We start from the raw sequence: 15,729 nt of genomic DNA on the forward strand, positions 1-15,729 counted from the left end.
AAGCGTCTGACTCTTCATAATTTTGCAGTTTGTGAGTTCGAGCCCCACATCGGGCTCCACACTGACAATGAGGAGCCTGCTTGGGATTCTCTCTGTATCCTTCTCTCTCTGCTACCCCTTCTCTCTCTCTCTCTCTCTCTCTCTCAAAATAAATAAATAAACTTAAAAAATTTAAATGGCTTAGTTTCTTGTTAAAATAGTCTGGTAGTTCTTCAAAAAGCCAATCAGAATTACTATCTGACTCCTGATAGTTATTTTACTCCTATGTAAAATTAGTCAGTTTTACTCCTATGTAAAATTAGTCAGTTTTACTCCTATGTATATAACCAAGGTAACTGAAAACGTATGTCCACACAAAAACTTGTACATAAATGTTCATAGCAGTATTCATTCATAATAGCCAAAAAATGGAAACAACCCAAATGTCTATAAGCTGAGTGGATACATGAAATATACTGTATCCAATATAGTGGAATATTATTTAACCATAAAAAGGAATGAAGTAAGATCTGTGCTACAACAGGGATGAACTCTGAACACATTATGTAAGTGAAAGACACCAGACACAAAAGGCTACATATGACATGATTCCATTTATAGACATGGGATGTCCAGCAGAGGTAAATCTGTAGAGATTTTCAGACTAGCTCCAGACAGACCCTTGCTGATGGGACAGGAGCTGCTTCATGGGACAATGAGGATATTTTGGATTTAAGCAGTGGTGGTTGTACAACCTTGTGAATTATGAAATGTGCAAATGATGTGTTATGTGAATTATAGCTCAATTTAAAAATCAAGTACATTTTCCATAAATGAGGTTTATGAGTTTCCAGGTTAAAAAGACCTATCAAGGGCTCTTCAAAATGAGTGTCAAAGGAGTTTCACACTAAAGTACATTATTGTAAAATTGGAGAGCATTGGGGATAATGATCTTAACAACTTCAGCAAGGCAGAAGAAGAAGGTCACCTACAATCAAGAGTCTTGCACTGAATTTTTTCAATCACAATTCTAGATATAATAAGAAAATGGAACTTTGCCTCAATTTCTAAGCAATTGTATCTGTTTTTCTAAACCCAGCCAAACCATCAACCCGGTGTAAGACTAGAATAAAGGCATTCTTGGATAAGCACAGCATCTTTCCTCAGGAAGCTACTAGATGATGGGATCCCTTCAATAAAGTAAAAACTGAGAAACAAAAGAACATGAGTTCCCAACAGGTCACCCATGAAGGAGAGAGGTGGGGCATTATCAAGATGGTAATATAGGTCTTTGAAGCACCAATGGATAAAGGAAGGAGGCATTTGAACTGGAAGGAGGCATGCAAGGCACAGAGACAGAAACCGCCATGATGTTTTATGAGACAGGCAGGATATTGTTACAATGAATATCCCCAGGCCTGCCACCAGAAAATCTAGTTTGGTAAACCTGGATTAGAATCTAGATTCTGATACAGGTGATATAATAACACCTGTGGTTACAGGCATAAGCATTTGAATCACACGGACCCAGATTTAAATCCAAATCCCCTCAGCGATTAAAGATATGATAACCTCAAACTGCTTAATCTCTCCAAAATGCCACTTGCTCAGGTCAAAAATGGGAATATGACTACATAGTTGTGTTATAAAGGGTAGTCTATGCAATGTTTTCACGAGTATAAAATAGTACATAGTACTAGCATCTAAAAAGTCTAAATAAAAAAACTAAGAACTGGTTCTTTGAAAACATAAATAAAATTGACAAACTTTTAGATAGACTAACTCAGAAAAAAGATGGACCAAAAAATAAAATTATTGCTGAAAAAGAAGATATAACAACTGCTGACGTTACAGAGAAATACAAAGGAATTCCTAGGAGCAGAAATACAGAGAAATTCCTAGGAACAGATAGATGCCAACAAATTGGATAACCTGGAGAAAATTTGATAAATTCCTAGAAACATACATCCTACCAAGACCATATCATAAAGATGTAGAAAACTTGAACAGATCAACAAGAAAGGAGACTGAGTCACTAATCAAAAATTTCCCAAGTAACACCCAAGGCCAGATGGTTTCACGGAAAAGTTTTACCAAACATTTAAAGAGAATCAATGTCAATCCTTCCCAAATACTGCCAAGAAAATGAAGAGGGCACTCATTTTTCGAGACCAACTTTACCCTGCTACCAAAGACATGTAAGACACTACAGGAGGCGTGAGTGAGTGAGATGTGGGGCTGGGCACTGCAGAGGTGAATGTGACCCAGGACAGGCAGAAATGAAGCAAACAACTCACACCCATCTTGTTTGTGGGTCAGTGTTTCTCTGTCCTTTCTACTTTCACTTTGATCAAAAACTAGAACTTTACCTGTTCAAGTGCCACTATAAATAAAGTAAAATTGCACCATAATGCAATAAATGGGATCCAAAAAATTCAGTTGTGTGAAATATGGGGTCTTGTCGTTATGGTAAGGTAAATGAAAACTACTTTGCTGTTGGTCCTTGCCTGCACAAAAAGCACAAGGGTAAAGATACTAAAACAAAAGTAAAGATATTTCCTATCCATCCCCCAATAAGACGAAGTCTCCAGCTGCCTCCATGTGAGCAGGTGGGCTGGATGGAGGGTGGCAGCCAGCAGTGCTAGATCCAAATTCTGCCACCACAGGAGCTTCTACTGCTTTTCACCCTTTGTGGTTGACAGAAGACTGGATGGATGGACGAGGTCTCAGTGACTCAGTTGAGTATCTGGGCTTCCTTCTATTTCATCTGAAAAATAGGGAACTGGACTGAGTTGTTCTACATTCCTCAAGAAAATCCCAATTTAGAAAGTACTTGAAAGTGGAACAGTGCTGACTGAGGGGCTGCAGGGAGCCCTCAACTGTGGCCAACGTGCCTCTGATAGGAACGGTGGCCTTTCCACAGCTGAACCTTGTTGCTCTGTGGTGTAGGCCACCGCCAGCCACTGCTACGTGTGATGGAAACATGCTTAAGCACCTGTTCTATTCTTCTTTAATTTTTAACTAATGTTTACTCATTACACAATAGCTTGCTTATGTCCACTGACCTTGTGAGAGCCAACTCCCCATGGGTAAGAACTGCATCCCATTCCCGGGAGCCTGTTGGCTGTGGATCCAGCATCAGGTTATGATGTGTGACTGGGGAGGGTTGTGCCAACAAGTTAACAACTTGCTGGATGAAGCTTGGAAGTGCCTTTCCCTTTTCTTTAGGCACTCCAAGGGCAGTGAGCTGTTTGTAACCCAGCAGGGGAACAGACAGGTGGGAGGGTCACTCTCCACTAACCCCAACTCCTTCCCTCCCCAGTGCAGGTCTCAGGAATGCCAGCTGGGCTGTAGGGCAGCCTAGAGTGACCCAAAGGGAAGATGTATTTGCTGAAGACGTAATCACACGTAGTGCACACAAGATCCTGTGAATGGGATTTCAGGGGCATCTGACCGTCTGTCCTAGGGGCAGGGAGGGGACCCAGCTGTGTTCACCATGCCTTCTGCTAAGCACACACCCACAGTTTCCCTTGTAAGCTTTACAACATCATCACGAAGCACGTGGCATTGTCCTCATTTTCCGTGTAAGAATGCTGAGGCTGAGCTGTAGCAGGAAGGGGATTGTGGATGGAGGGCGTTCTTGTCTCAAAGCCCACACTTCTTCCTGTGTCATACTCTTATTTGGGATAAACATGTGAACATATAACCACATCAGCTTAGGCCATATATAACTAACTGATAAATAAATGGTCAGCAAGATTATAAGTGATTGAATGGTTTATATATAAGAATAATAACACACTGAAAGCATTATTACTATGATAAAGAAGAAATCATTTAAATGGATCACAGCATAGGATTAAATTGAGTATCTAGCCATGGAAATTGCTGATGTACAGATATATTAAATGCATGTAAATGTTCATGATCTAATGTTCACGAGTGGAAAAAAAAAGAGGATTTGTAATTTTATTAGTAGTGTGATTTTACATTTCTATGTATGATTAAAAAAAACAGGAATGATACTTTACCAAATTTTAGTGGTGATAATTTTTTAATAACTCTTTTTCTATATATCAAAGGCCCTCTAAAGAGAACGTGTACTGTTACGATAGGAAGTTGCTGTTTAGAGAGATTCTGAAATACAGCCTAAATTCTGAGATTGGGGGAAGGAGTGGACATCCCTGACAAGCAGCCACGTGGAGGAGGCGTGGCCTGGATCATCATAGACTCGTGTGTTTTGGGACTGCTGGGCCCTTTGCTTCCTAAGCATGTTCCTCTCTCAACAAAGCTGCCCAACAGAAAAGAAGTCTGAGACACATGAAAAAGTTCTAATGGGTCAGGTGTAATCAACGACTGGGCTGCTTTCAGGGCCCTATTTCTCTCATGGGGTCGGTAGCATCACCTGTTGTAAAGCTGGCCTGTGTCTTTTCACATTAAGGGGCAGGCGGAGTCCCACAGTTAGCACAGAGAGCGGAAGTGGAACAACAATGGTCCCCGCCCAGCCTCCCAGGCAGTTCTGGTTGGGAGTAAGTGGCCAGGCTTCACTCTGTGGAAAATAGGCCCCAAAGTGAGACCAATCCCCTCTGCGGGAAAATGCTCTCTTCTCAGGTGAGAGGTAGCCCACTCTGAAGAGGAAGATACGTGAGGCCTTCACGAAAGAACAATGCAGGCAAGCTGACTCGGCCTCATGCAGGAGGTTGCAGGGCCCAGGCCTTCACAGAGCTTGAAAATAGCCACCAGGAAGCCCAGAGCCAGCCTGACCCAGGGGAGTCCCACAGAGTGCAGGGCAGGGAGTCCCGGGCCCCTGGCTCATGCGGTGTTTGGGGACTCACCACCTCACAGCCCAGATTAGCTCATCTGTGTCCTTGGTCCTTCTTATCATCCACCCCGTCATGATCCTGGAGTCCACCCTCACCAGGTGACACTCCCTGCACATTTACAGGCTTGTAGAAGTGGTGTGTGTGAACTGGATGGAGAGATGTTCCACACGCTCCTCCAAGTGTGAGACGTGGCGGTCCTGCCTGGTGTGCTGACAGCTCGCCATCTGCGGTGCCCGTGGGATGTATCACAGGTGGAGTCCGTTTCAAAATCTTCCGTTTGTCATCATTAGTTAGCTGATGCTTATCTATGATAGAAGATACATTGACTTTTTTTCCAAAATGGAGAAATACATTAAAGGACTCTTAGAGACACAGACTTCTCAATTTCATTACCTTAAAATCACTAAATGATAGCAAAAAAATTAAGCCAGCACATAAAATACATTCTTTTCTCTTGGCACTATACTATATTTTGGCTCGAAATGTTTGTAAATTGATCGTGCGTCTTGCCAAGATGAACAGGAAGTTTATTCATTTAAGTTAGTTAAAAATTAGATAACAGTAGATTTTAAAAGTAGTGGAGGTGCATCGTTTGTTTTGTTTTGGTATTTAATTCGTTCATGCCTACTAGGTGCCAGTCCAGTGCAGGTGGTGCAGACACGGGGTGTGGGGGGGGGTGCAGTCTCACCTGTGTGCATCACCTGCAACCCTGCTCTAGAAGTGAGCCACTCTTTTCCCAACACCCAGCACCCAGAACAGCACCTGGAACCCAGAAACTGACCCACAGTGTTCTAGAGTGAACACAAGTGTTCCTGCCCCCAACGGATTCAAAGCCTGGTACAAATGTGACAAGGAAAAAAGCAAAACAAAACTATTGTGAATCCCCATTATCTTCTGAGATTGTATTCCAATGCAGGGCTGGAGAATCTGAACAAAAGTGATTACCTATGCCTTTGGGGACTCATGACAGCTGAGTCATTCCTGGGTATGCACAGCCACCTGCCAGCCAGTCACACATGCGCTACACAAACCTGTGCGTGGTGGCGGTGTTGTGGGATCAAGCCACCATGTCCTACCCAAGAAAAGTACAAGGAGCTGCAGCAGCTCCGAAGGCCTGGCTCCCACAAGGGAGCTAGGAATGGCTGTGGGCCTGGCAGGGCGGAGACTCAGCCACTGTCAGCCTGAAAACCACACATATGCTGCTGCTGCAGAACCACCTTCCTCCAGCATGTAGACCCCCACCTTCCAAAGCCCACAGACCACAGAAACTGAAGTCCTTTTTAGTGTTGGCTGGGTAACTGATGATTTTTCAGAAATGAGTTGTAAACATATGGTCATGTATTCAAAGTATCAGCAAAATACTATAAGAGTGTTCTCACCTCAGCACCTCACTTGCTGCAGATGCGTAAATTGTTGTAAATAAGCTCATGGAGGCCACAGTGCTTGTCCAGAAGGAGATGCCCTCCCAAGCCCCCGTCTTACATCTGGAAGATAATGTGAAAATTAGAGAGGGAAGGAGAGAGACAGAAACAGAGGCAGAGACAGAGACAGAGACACAGAGGGAGAGAGGGTTTAGAACTCAGGTCTGCTGCTGCTGCCTCACTGTCCACACTGCACCAGGCTGTATTGTCACCTGTGTGACCTGAGTGATGGAGATGTCGGCTGGGAAACGCCACGTCTAAAAAATGGAGGGAAAAACAGTTTTCAGGTAGGAGACCTTGGTCATTAGCTAGGGTGGGGCTGGAAGGGGGAGTGCATGTCTTTCCAATTTACCAGTTTGTAACATGAGACATTAAAGATTGTGGCAAACTTTTTTTTAAAATTTCTTTTGCACAAAAATTCTTAAAAAAACCCAACCCTCTCATCTAAGCTGCCATCAACATTAGCTATGACCTTAATACTTTGAGAAAAAAATTGAAAATGAATTATGTGAACCAGTAATTTCAAAAGTAAGACTTAGATAAATAGTGTCATTCTGCATTTATAGCAAAAGCATTGCTTATGTGGGCAGAATTCTTGTCTCTCAGTGAGTGAATAGAACTGCTTATTATGCTTTCAGGAGAGGAGCTGGTTGTATTTCTGGAGGTAGGACAACATACTCCTGAAGGATCCTGGTAGAGCAGTTAAATTCCACAAACCACAGGAATCATGGCTTCTTTACCCCAGATCAAAACATGTGAGTCAACTCTCTTGATCCCACTCAGGTACTTTTTTTCAGAATTTCCAAGTATAAAAGCCTGGAAAAATTATGATGCACATAACTTAGAGAATGTTTCTCTTCAAAGGATGGTCTCAGTGTCTATAGGCACGTGAGGACGAGCATTCCTGTGGGAGTCACTGATGAAATGTGCCTGTCAACAGTTAGCACCTATGCCTCAGTGACATTGTCACCAAATCTGAAAGCTCCCTTCCATCTAATCTTATCCACAGAGCTGGCATTTAACAAGGGCCTCTATGTGCCAGGTTCTAGAAAGTGGCATGCTATGTGTTATTTTGTTCAGCAAATACAACAGACAACAACTGGAAGGAAGGGTGTTAGTCATGATGAGTCTCAAACTGAGGGACACTGAGTGACCTCCCAAGATGACAACAGCTGAGGGAAGAGTCACAGTTTATATCCGGGTCTGAATAACTGCCGAATGCAGAAATGAACTAGTGGGAATATCTTATGTTCAAGAGCTTACACAGCCATTTATTCTCTTCATGTTAAGGGAACTTCATGCTCAGGACAGTCTTCATGTAATTTTAAGCTGTGAATACTTTAGAGGAGCGGCTGGTTCCGGCTGCCTCATGTCTACACAGAGCCTACTCATCAGACGGGTCAAGTCTGGAGAGGAGGCAAGCAGACATAAAGAAGTGCAGTGAGCACCCTGGCTGCTCTGGGAGACCTTGGGGGTGAAGGGAAGACAGACATGTCTGAAGTGGGGGGGCATGGGCTGCGTCTGCAGCATGAAGAAGGAACTTAACGTGGAGCAAGAAGGTCTTTGTTGGAAAACTGCAACATCCAGAGCGGGTAGAGCTTCTAGCACATTCCATCATGTGGCTAGACAGGAAGCAGCGGAAGTAGAGGAGGACAGATATGGAGGTTGGGTTAACGGATGGGAGCCCTTGCCCATCCAGGTGAAGAGATTGGATTTTATCCAGAAAGCACTATGCAGCCTTCTCCTCAAAGGAGTGACATAATATTTTTCTTTTACGACAAGAGTCAACCCAGAATTTCTATAAAGGACTAAACAGAAAATATTGAGAGTTCTGCGGTCTCTCTGACCACTACTCCACACTTACATTGTGGCTTGAAAGCAGCCACAGAGCATAGATAACTAAGGGGTGTGGCTCTGGTCCAACCACACTTTACTTACAGGAAAGAGGTGGTGGTCACACTTGGCCCACGGGTCGTAGTTTCCAGTACTTAAGATTTGCAGCATGATGGATGATGGGTGAGAAGTCTCCTGACTTAAGGTGGTAGAGTGGGCATACACTGGGATCTACCCTGCCTGACCCCTGCCCCTAAAACCCTGAAAGTGAAAGGAAAAAAGAAAGAGAGAGAGAGAGGTGTTGGCGAGAGATAGAGAATGCGTAGTTGTGCATTCTCTCAATAAGAAAGGGACAACCTCATGGACCACCAACAAAGTAAGATGCTAAAAGAAGGAAGCAGGCAAGATGTAGACATGATTTCTTCCCGGGCACAAATCACATATAAAGGCACACATCATGGCACTTTCTCCTTGCGGCTTTCCTTCTGTTTTCAGTGGTGATGGTGGGCGGAGGGCGGGTGGGTGGGTCAAGTTCACCAAATCATTCAACTGTTTCTTACTTTTTCACCCTCTTCCCTGCTTTTTGGACATGGCAGCTTTTGTCACTTCAAGAACTGAGAGTTTCATTTTCTTAAGTAAAGATTTATAGTAAACTTCCAATTGTAAATGTAACTGATTTGAAAGTTTGTGAAAGGGACAGAGGAACCACTGTCCAGTCTTTCTCCTGCAGCTTGCACATGGCACGCAAAGCTGCACAAAGCACTGTCTTGCGGTCCGAACCCTGACCCACCCCCCGTGCACCTGGCCATCCCTTCTGGGTGCTTTCCTCTGGACATGAGGGTTATATTGGCTGTTTCTTGTTTTAATCTCAGTGAGATGGAGAAAACATATTTACAAAACAGCTACCGTCAAAATGCTTCTATTTCCAGTGTCTTTTTTGTTTATAGCAAAATTACATTACACATTTTCTTTCTTTCAAAAACATGTATCTATAACTTTATTTAACATTTAGGGTCGAAACATAGTAACATTCTCTTTCATCTTTGTGTTACTTCTCTGGTGTTATTTTGTTTCCAAAAGCCCATCTTAATCATTCTTAGATTCTTAAGGAAATGTGTTCCTTTCAGTAAAAAGAACTTAATTTACTTGAGAATTATGAGAATGCTAGTTATAATTATGAGAATGTTTATTTTTTTTAAAAAATGAGTTCTTGAAATTGAATAAGTAACATTTCTTTTTAAGATTGGGTATTTGTAGATGTGAATTATGTTCTGAGGGAGAAAGACTAGTCTCTTCTCTACCCATTAAAGTCAGAAAACTGAGAGCCCCACTCATAGATAATGTAGCTTTGACCTTTGGTTAGGCCCATAGCACAGGCTGCGTAAAAGAAGATCGTTGAGGAATAAAGTGACAGCTTGGAAATGACAGCTTACTCCAACTGGGTTTCTCAACAAACTTCTATCCAGGAGTGGAGTCTCAGACTTCTTAGAGAATCCGGTGGCTTCTGGAAACCCAGGTCTTCTTTCTTCTGTGACATTCACAATCCAAACATATGAAGATGAGGTACAGTCAGGGACAACCCGTCACGACTGAAAGCCATTTGAGAGATCTGTTCCAGTTCTGACTCTAGATCTCTTTATTGTTGTTGTTATTATTGAATATTTTTAACTTGGAATCAATTTATTATGAATTCTGGCATTCTTTTGGTTGACACATGTTCAAATCTGTGCTGTTCTTTCCCCTGACTTATTGTCAGATCAGTTGTAGCTTATGGCTCAGCTTTAGTTTCTGTCTTCATTACAATGGATCTGAAAACATTACTTTTCATGTCAGGGGCTGGATGCCACCTCTACTCCTCTGTCTTCCCAGGTCTCTGAGCGGACTTTCTCCAGTAACCTTCTCCCGCCTGTGTGGAGGTACACACCTCCCCCCACCTTGCCCTCCAGACATGTTTTAGCACCTCCTAAACTGTCATCTCAAGACAATGGAGTTTTTATGATCCTTTATAGCAGAGGTTTATCTGGTGCACCTATGACTCACTAAATCACACCAAGTAAAGGGAGCAAGCCAACAGGTCAAGCCCTACATACTACCAACGTTACAGAAAAGCTGCACAGAACAACCCCTGGCAAGGATGAATCATTTTGATGCTGAACATGCATGCTCAAGCACAGTCTTTGGCCTCAGATCCACTAGTAACTAGACTCCACGAAGTTATGAGGATCACTGAATTTTTGGTCTATAAAGAGCAAAATATGTTTACCTAAAACACTGAGAAGACAATGAGGGTTAGGGGTGAGGGTGAGGGTGAGGGGGAAGGTGAAGGGGAGGGGGAGGGTTTAGGATTAGGGTGAGAATTAGTGTCAGGGTGAGGATGAGGGTAAGGGTTAGGGTGGTTAGGGTTAGGGTTAGGGTTAGGGTAAGGGTTAGGGTTAGGGTTAGGGTTAGGTCTCAGGAGGCTCCAGGCACTGAACCCAGAGCAGAGAAATTGTCTCCATGACAGGCTGAGTGGAGGAAACAACAGAGGGTGCCGGTCAGGATCAGTCTTTGGGTTCCAAGGCCCGACTAATGTATGGGCCATCCTTCGGGAAGACATCATGGATCCTCCAGTACCACTGCATACATGTTTTGGGAATCACATAGTGATATTCCACGTTCCATGCCGAGTATTTTCGTACCGATTATTAAACCTGTGTGCGTGGTGTTTTCAGACTTTTGTATTAGGTCCTCATTGGGAGAGAGCCTTAGCTAGGGTTTGGTTTGGGTCCAGGGACGTCGCCAGGGCCAACGCGACTCCGGTCTTCTGATATCCCTCCAGGGCTGAAGTGAGGTCCCACGCAATGGTGAGGCACAAGTGTAGGGGTAGGTTGGAGACAGGGTTGGGATTCGTTTGAGGGTCCTGGTTACTGTTAGTTTTAGTGTTAGGGTTAGGTCCCAGGAGGCTCCAGGGGCTGAACCTGGAGTTTTTTCCCGAAGGTTTGAGTTGTGGGCAAAAGGGAGGCTTCTGGCCAGGGTATGTCTTTGGTTTCCAAGCTACAAAATTGTATGGGCCACTGTTCCGGGAGGCCTCAGGAATCCCCTCAGGCAGCTGCAGTTGGTCTGGGAAATGACATGGTGAGCTTCCAGGTTTTAGGCGTAGTGATCTTGCACTGCTTATTGACCACAGACACGTGGTGTTGTCAGATGTTGGTATTGGGTCCCCATGGGGGGAGACCGTTAGCTAGGGTTAGGGTTCGGTTCAGGGACGTCACCAGGGCCAAAGCGACTCCAGTCTCGTGATGTCCCTTTACGGCTGCAGTGTGTGTCCGTGTGATGGTGTGGGTCAAGTGTAGGGTTAGGATTCGAAATAGGGTTAGGATTCAGTTGAGGTTTCTGGTTAGGCGTTGGGTTAGTGTTAGGGTTAAGTCCCAGGAGGCTCCAGACGCTGAACCCACAGCAGTGCAGTTGTCTCCCCGAAGGTCTGAGTTGAGGGCACAAGGGAGGGTGCCAGTCAGGATTAGTCTTTGCCTTCCAATTCCACACAACTCTCTGGGCCACTGGTCGGGTAGGCCTCAGGAATCCTCTTGGGCCGCTGCAGCTGGGCTTTGGAAATGACATGGTGATGTTCCAGGTTCTGTATTGAGTTCAGAGTGATGGAGGATAGCATGCTGGAGGATAGCTGATGCAGTTGTCACTGTGGCTATGTGGGGGCATTTACAGAACCTTTCTGATATCAGGTTCGGTTGTCTGGGGTATATTCAGGAAATAGGATATGTTGAACGCAAGGGAAAGTCATCAGAAAACGTGTGTCCTCATGAGGTGAGTATCTTGTGTTTGTTAGCAAGAGAAACAGCTCCTCCTGTCTGAGGAAAATAGTCTTACCCCACCCCCAAGAACCCTCAAGAAAAGGTTTTGGTGGCTTCACCTAAGACAATACTGTCATGACTGGGAGCAGTGATCTTCAGGCTGCTCGTCTATCATCCGTCTTTACTTCTTGGAAATAGCGGATTTCCAGTTTACTCCAAACGGAGGTGTGGGATCATTTCCATGCATGATCAGGTGCCCATGCAGGGGAGTTGCAGGGGATTACCTCTTCGCACTGGTAGGAGACAGAGGCCTGAGTATGGGAGTGGGTTCAAAGAGTATTACACGAAAGAGTGTGACATATGATAGGCCGGACATGGATACATGGTTCTTCCTGAAGGAAATGTAATTAATGCGTTGCCTGGAGAACTGGGAATGGTCATAATAAAGACTCAATGGCTGCCTGCAGTCAACTAGGTTGAAATGCCAGAGTTTCCCTGACTTTCTCAGGGCAGGAAGACTCCAAAGTCTGAGGGACATGGGAATGGGGGCCTGTTGTGTGCGCACCTGCTCTTTTACCACAAATTTGGTGGCTTATGAGAACAAAATCATGTTCTCTCAGAGTTTTGGAGGCCAGGAACCTGAAATTTGCTTCACTGAGACTAAGGTGTCAGCAGGGCTGTACTCCCTTTGGAGACCACAGGGCTCCAGGGGACAGTGTATCCCTTCCCTCTGGCAGCTCCTGGTGGCCACCAACCTCCCTTGGCTTGTGACCACATCACCCCAGTCTGTCTCCATGGACACAGTGCCTCCTCTTTTGTCAAGTCTCCCTTTGCCTCTCTAAGGATGCTCGTGATTCCATCTACGGCTCACTCAGACAACCCAGGACTCAAGATCCTTAACTAGATGCCATCAATGGGAGTTAGATTCCAGGTATTAGGACTTGCTTTCTTTGAGGCCCATTGCCCAGCCTAGTACAATGTGTCCTTCCATAGGGAGACAGCCAAACCATGCTATCCCCATATGGTGGGGTGATCACAGGTGAGCAGTGCCAGGGCACGCACTGCTGACAGACACTGCAGCAGGACTGAATCTCCGGAGAATTATGCCCAGAGGGGAAAAGCAAATCCTAAAAAGTCACATGCTTTTTGATTTGATTTGTATAATATTCTCGAGGTGACAAAATCATAGATATAGAGAGCAGATGAGGGATTGCCAGGCATCACAGAGGTGATGGGTGCAGGAAGGAGGTGGGAATGTCTGCTGTAAGAGGACAACATGGGAGTCCCTACAGAGGGCTCGATGCTCTGTTTCTTGTGTGCATCAGTATTGAAATGCTGGCCATGATCCCGTTCTACAGGCAGAGAGAACGTAGGGCATCTTTATCGTGTTTCCCAATCACAGACAGTCCCAGCAACCTCGCAGCTGCCCACCTTGGTACATCTATCCCCACAGCTCTGGCTGGTGTCCCTTTACCACAGTTGAGTCATGTCCCTAAGGGAGGAAGCCATCTGTCATTAACATGTCTCCCACACCGCTTCCCTCTCTCCTGCACACCGGGGGTTTCCTAGGGACCTGGCCATCCTTTGCACCTGCAGCTGTTTCTCCCAGCCCAGGGGGAGCAATCACTTCCCATCCAGCTCCACCTGTTTTGTCTTCCTACGCCTAGCATTGCACGTGCCGGCGCCTTCAGACCTTCCGTCGTTGTCTCTGTCAGCTGAGTCTGAGTGGGCTTCCTCTCCCACTCGTCCCTAGTTCTCATCTCATTAATGAACGACACTCACATCGCTGAAGCTCACAGTGAAGTCTCAACCCCCAGTATGTGGACTATGTGGCACCATTTTACAGACACACTTGATTACTCCCTTTCTTTAAAAATTACTTGCTTCCTCCTTCCACCACCCAGGCTGCGGCTCACCAGTGCCCGTGTTGGTTGGTCCTCATCTTCTTCCTGCCTCCCATCTGCTTTCAGTCCACCCTTACTCTGGTGTGATCTCAGCCAGCCTCAGGCTCACTATCTACCAGCAGCTGGGGCCTCCAAGTCTTTATGCCCTGCCCCCAGCTCTTCATGTCTCCAGACGCCTGACTCCCAACTGTGCACCACACAGGTGCTACCCTCCCCAGACTCTGCTACCTCCCTGAAGGCATCTCCACTTCCCCTCCCCTTGTTTACTGGGCTGCTGCCACACTGACCCCTCCCTGCTCCCTGAGAATGTCAGGCACATACTCCTGCTTCAGGTCTTTGCACTCACTTTGCCTCTCTCTGTCGGGAATATACTTCCACGTGTCAACATGACATAGTCCCTCATTTCCGTCATTTCTTTGCTCCGACATCACCTGCTCAGTGGAGTCTCTGCTAGCTCTCTATCTAAAACTGAAAACTGCTCCTTCCCCTACCTGAACACCTGATATCTCTTCCCCACATTCCTTTTCTTCCGGGCCCTTGGCATCATCTGTTTTTCTTTCTTGCTTGCTGTCTGTCGCCTGCTTCAGTCCCTGCCAGAATGTCGGCTCCATGGGGTCCACAGACCAAACTAGCTTTGTTTAGGGCTGTTTCCTTAGGGCCCTAGAACAGTGCCTAACTCCTTCAAAAGCTCAAACACCATCCACTGAGCAAATAAATGTTGGGATTTAGTATTAGTTTGCTGGGTCTGCCATCACAAAGTACCACAGACTGTGTGGCTTAAGCAAAAGAAATTGATTTATTTATTTTCTCACACTTTAGATCAAGGTGTGGCCACGGTGGGTCTCCTCTCTCCGTGACTGGTGGATGACCTCCTTCCCACTGTCTTCACGTGGTCTTCCTTCTGTGTGTGTAGGTGTCTCTTCCTATACGACACCAGTTATCAGATTAGGGTCACTCCCCCGAAATGAGCTCATTCCACCGCCACTTTACCTTTCAAGATCTGGAATCCACGTACAGCCCCATGGGTAGTTAGGATTTCAATGTATGGATTTTGGGGGCAAATCCATTTCATAACAGGTTTCTGTCTGTTGTACCTAGTCACTACCTACATGTTTTTTTTTTTTCCTGTATTCCCTTGTCCCCATTATTTGCTCACACAGTGCTAATCCCAGTTTGCCCTTAGCCCAAGTTATAACTCTGTTTATTTATTTGTATAGGCTTGCATCTTCCCTCTACCTCTATACTCCACATTCCTGGCTGGCACTGGAATAACATCCTTAGCATGGGCATCATAACCTCCAGGTGAGGTAAGTATGATTATTCTCATTTCGAAAATCGACAATCTGAAGCTCAAAAGAGAGTAGGTCATGTTTCTGAGATCACAGTACTAGTAAGTGCTGTCCTTTTGATAACTTTGTTCTCATGGGCTCCAAAGCCCCCTTTCTTTCATCTACCACACTGTCCCCAAGATGAACGGGGAAAAGCCATACTTCAGCCTGATATATTATAAGCAATGGTACCTGTAAAGCTGGTGTCACATTTCAGGAAATGGGATTAAGTTTAGTATCTGAGTAATTATACCCACAGGTTGAATTTGAATCTGACATCCTTTTATTTTTTACTGCTGCAATTTCTGTTATCCTTAATGATTATCTAAATGTATTCTTCCCTTTGCAAAACCTAGCCACTAAGAATACTAAGAGAGTTTGTTTCCTTTGTAACGGATCAGAATTATACAATGAATTCATAATGTCAAGGCAATAGCTGTTATTGTATCCTAAAATATAGAGGAAAATGTCATTGCCTTTGTTGTAAGAGTTTACCATGTGTTTTTGATAACATGCCTGAGCTGTATTGGTGAAAAATCATCGTAGACTTTGAAAGTCAGTTATTTATAGTTAAGAGAGTATCGTTCTCTCTTTGGGTGCAGCTGATTGTTTGAAATAGAACTTAGGATATTTCTGCATAGATTTTCTATTTCAGA

This window comes from Panthera tigris, chromosome A3 (assembly GCF_018350195.1).
Source record: "Panthera tigris isolate Pti1 chromosome A3, P.tigris_Pti1_mat1.1, whole genome shotgun sequence".
In the NCBI taxonomy this organism is placed as follows: Eukaryota; Metazoa; Chordata; class Mammalia; order Carnivora; family Felidae; genus Panthera; species Panthera tigris.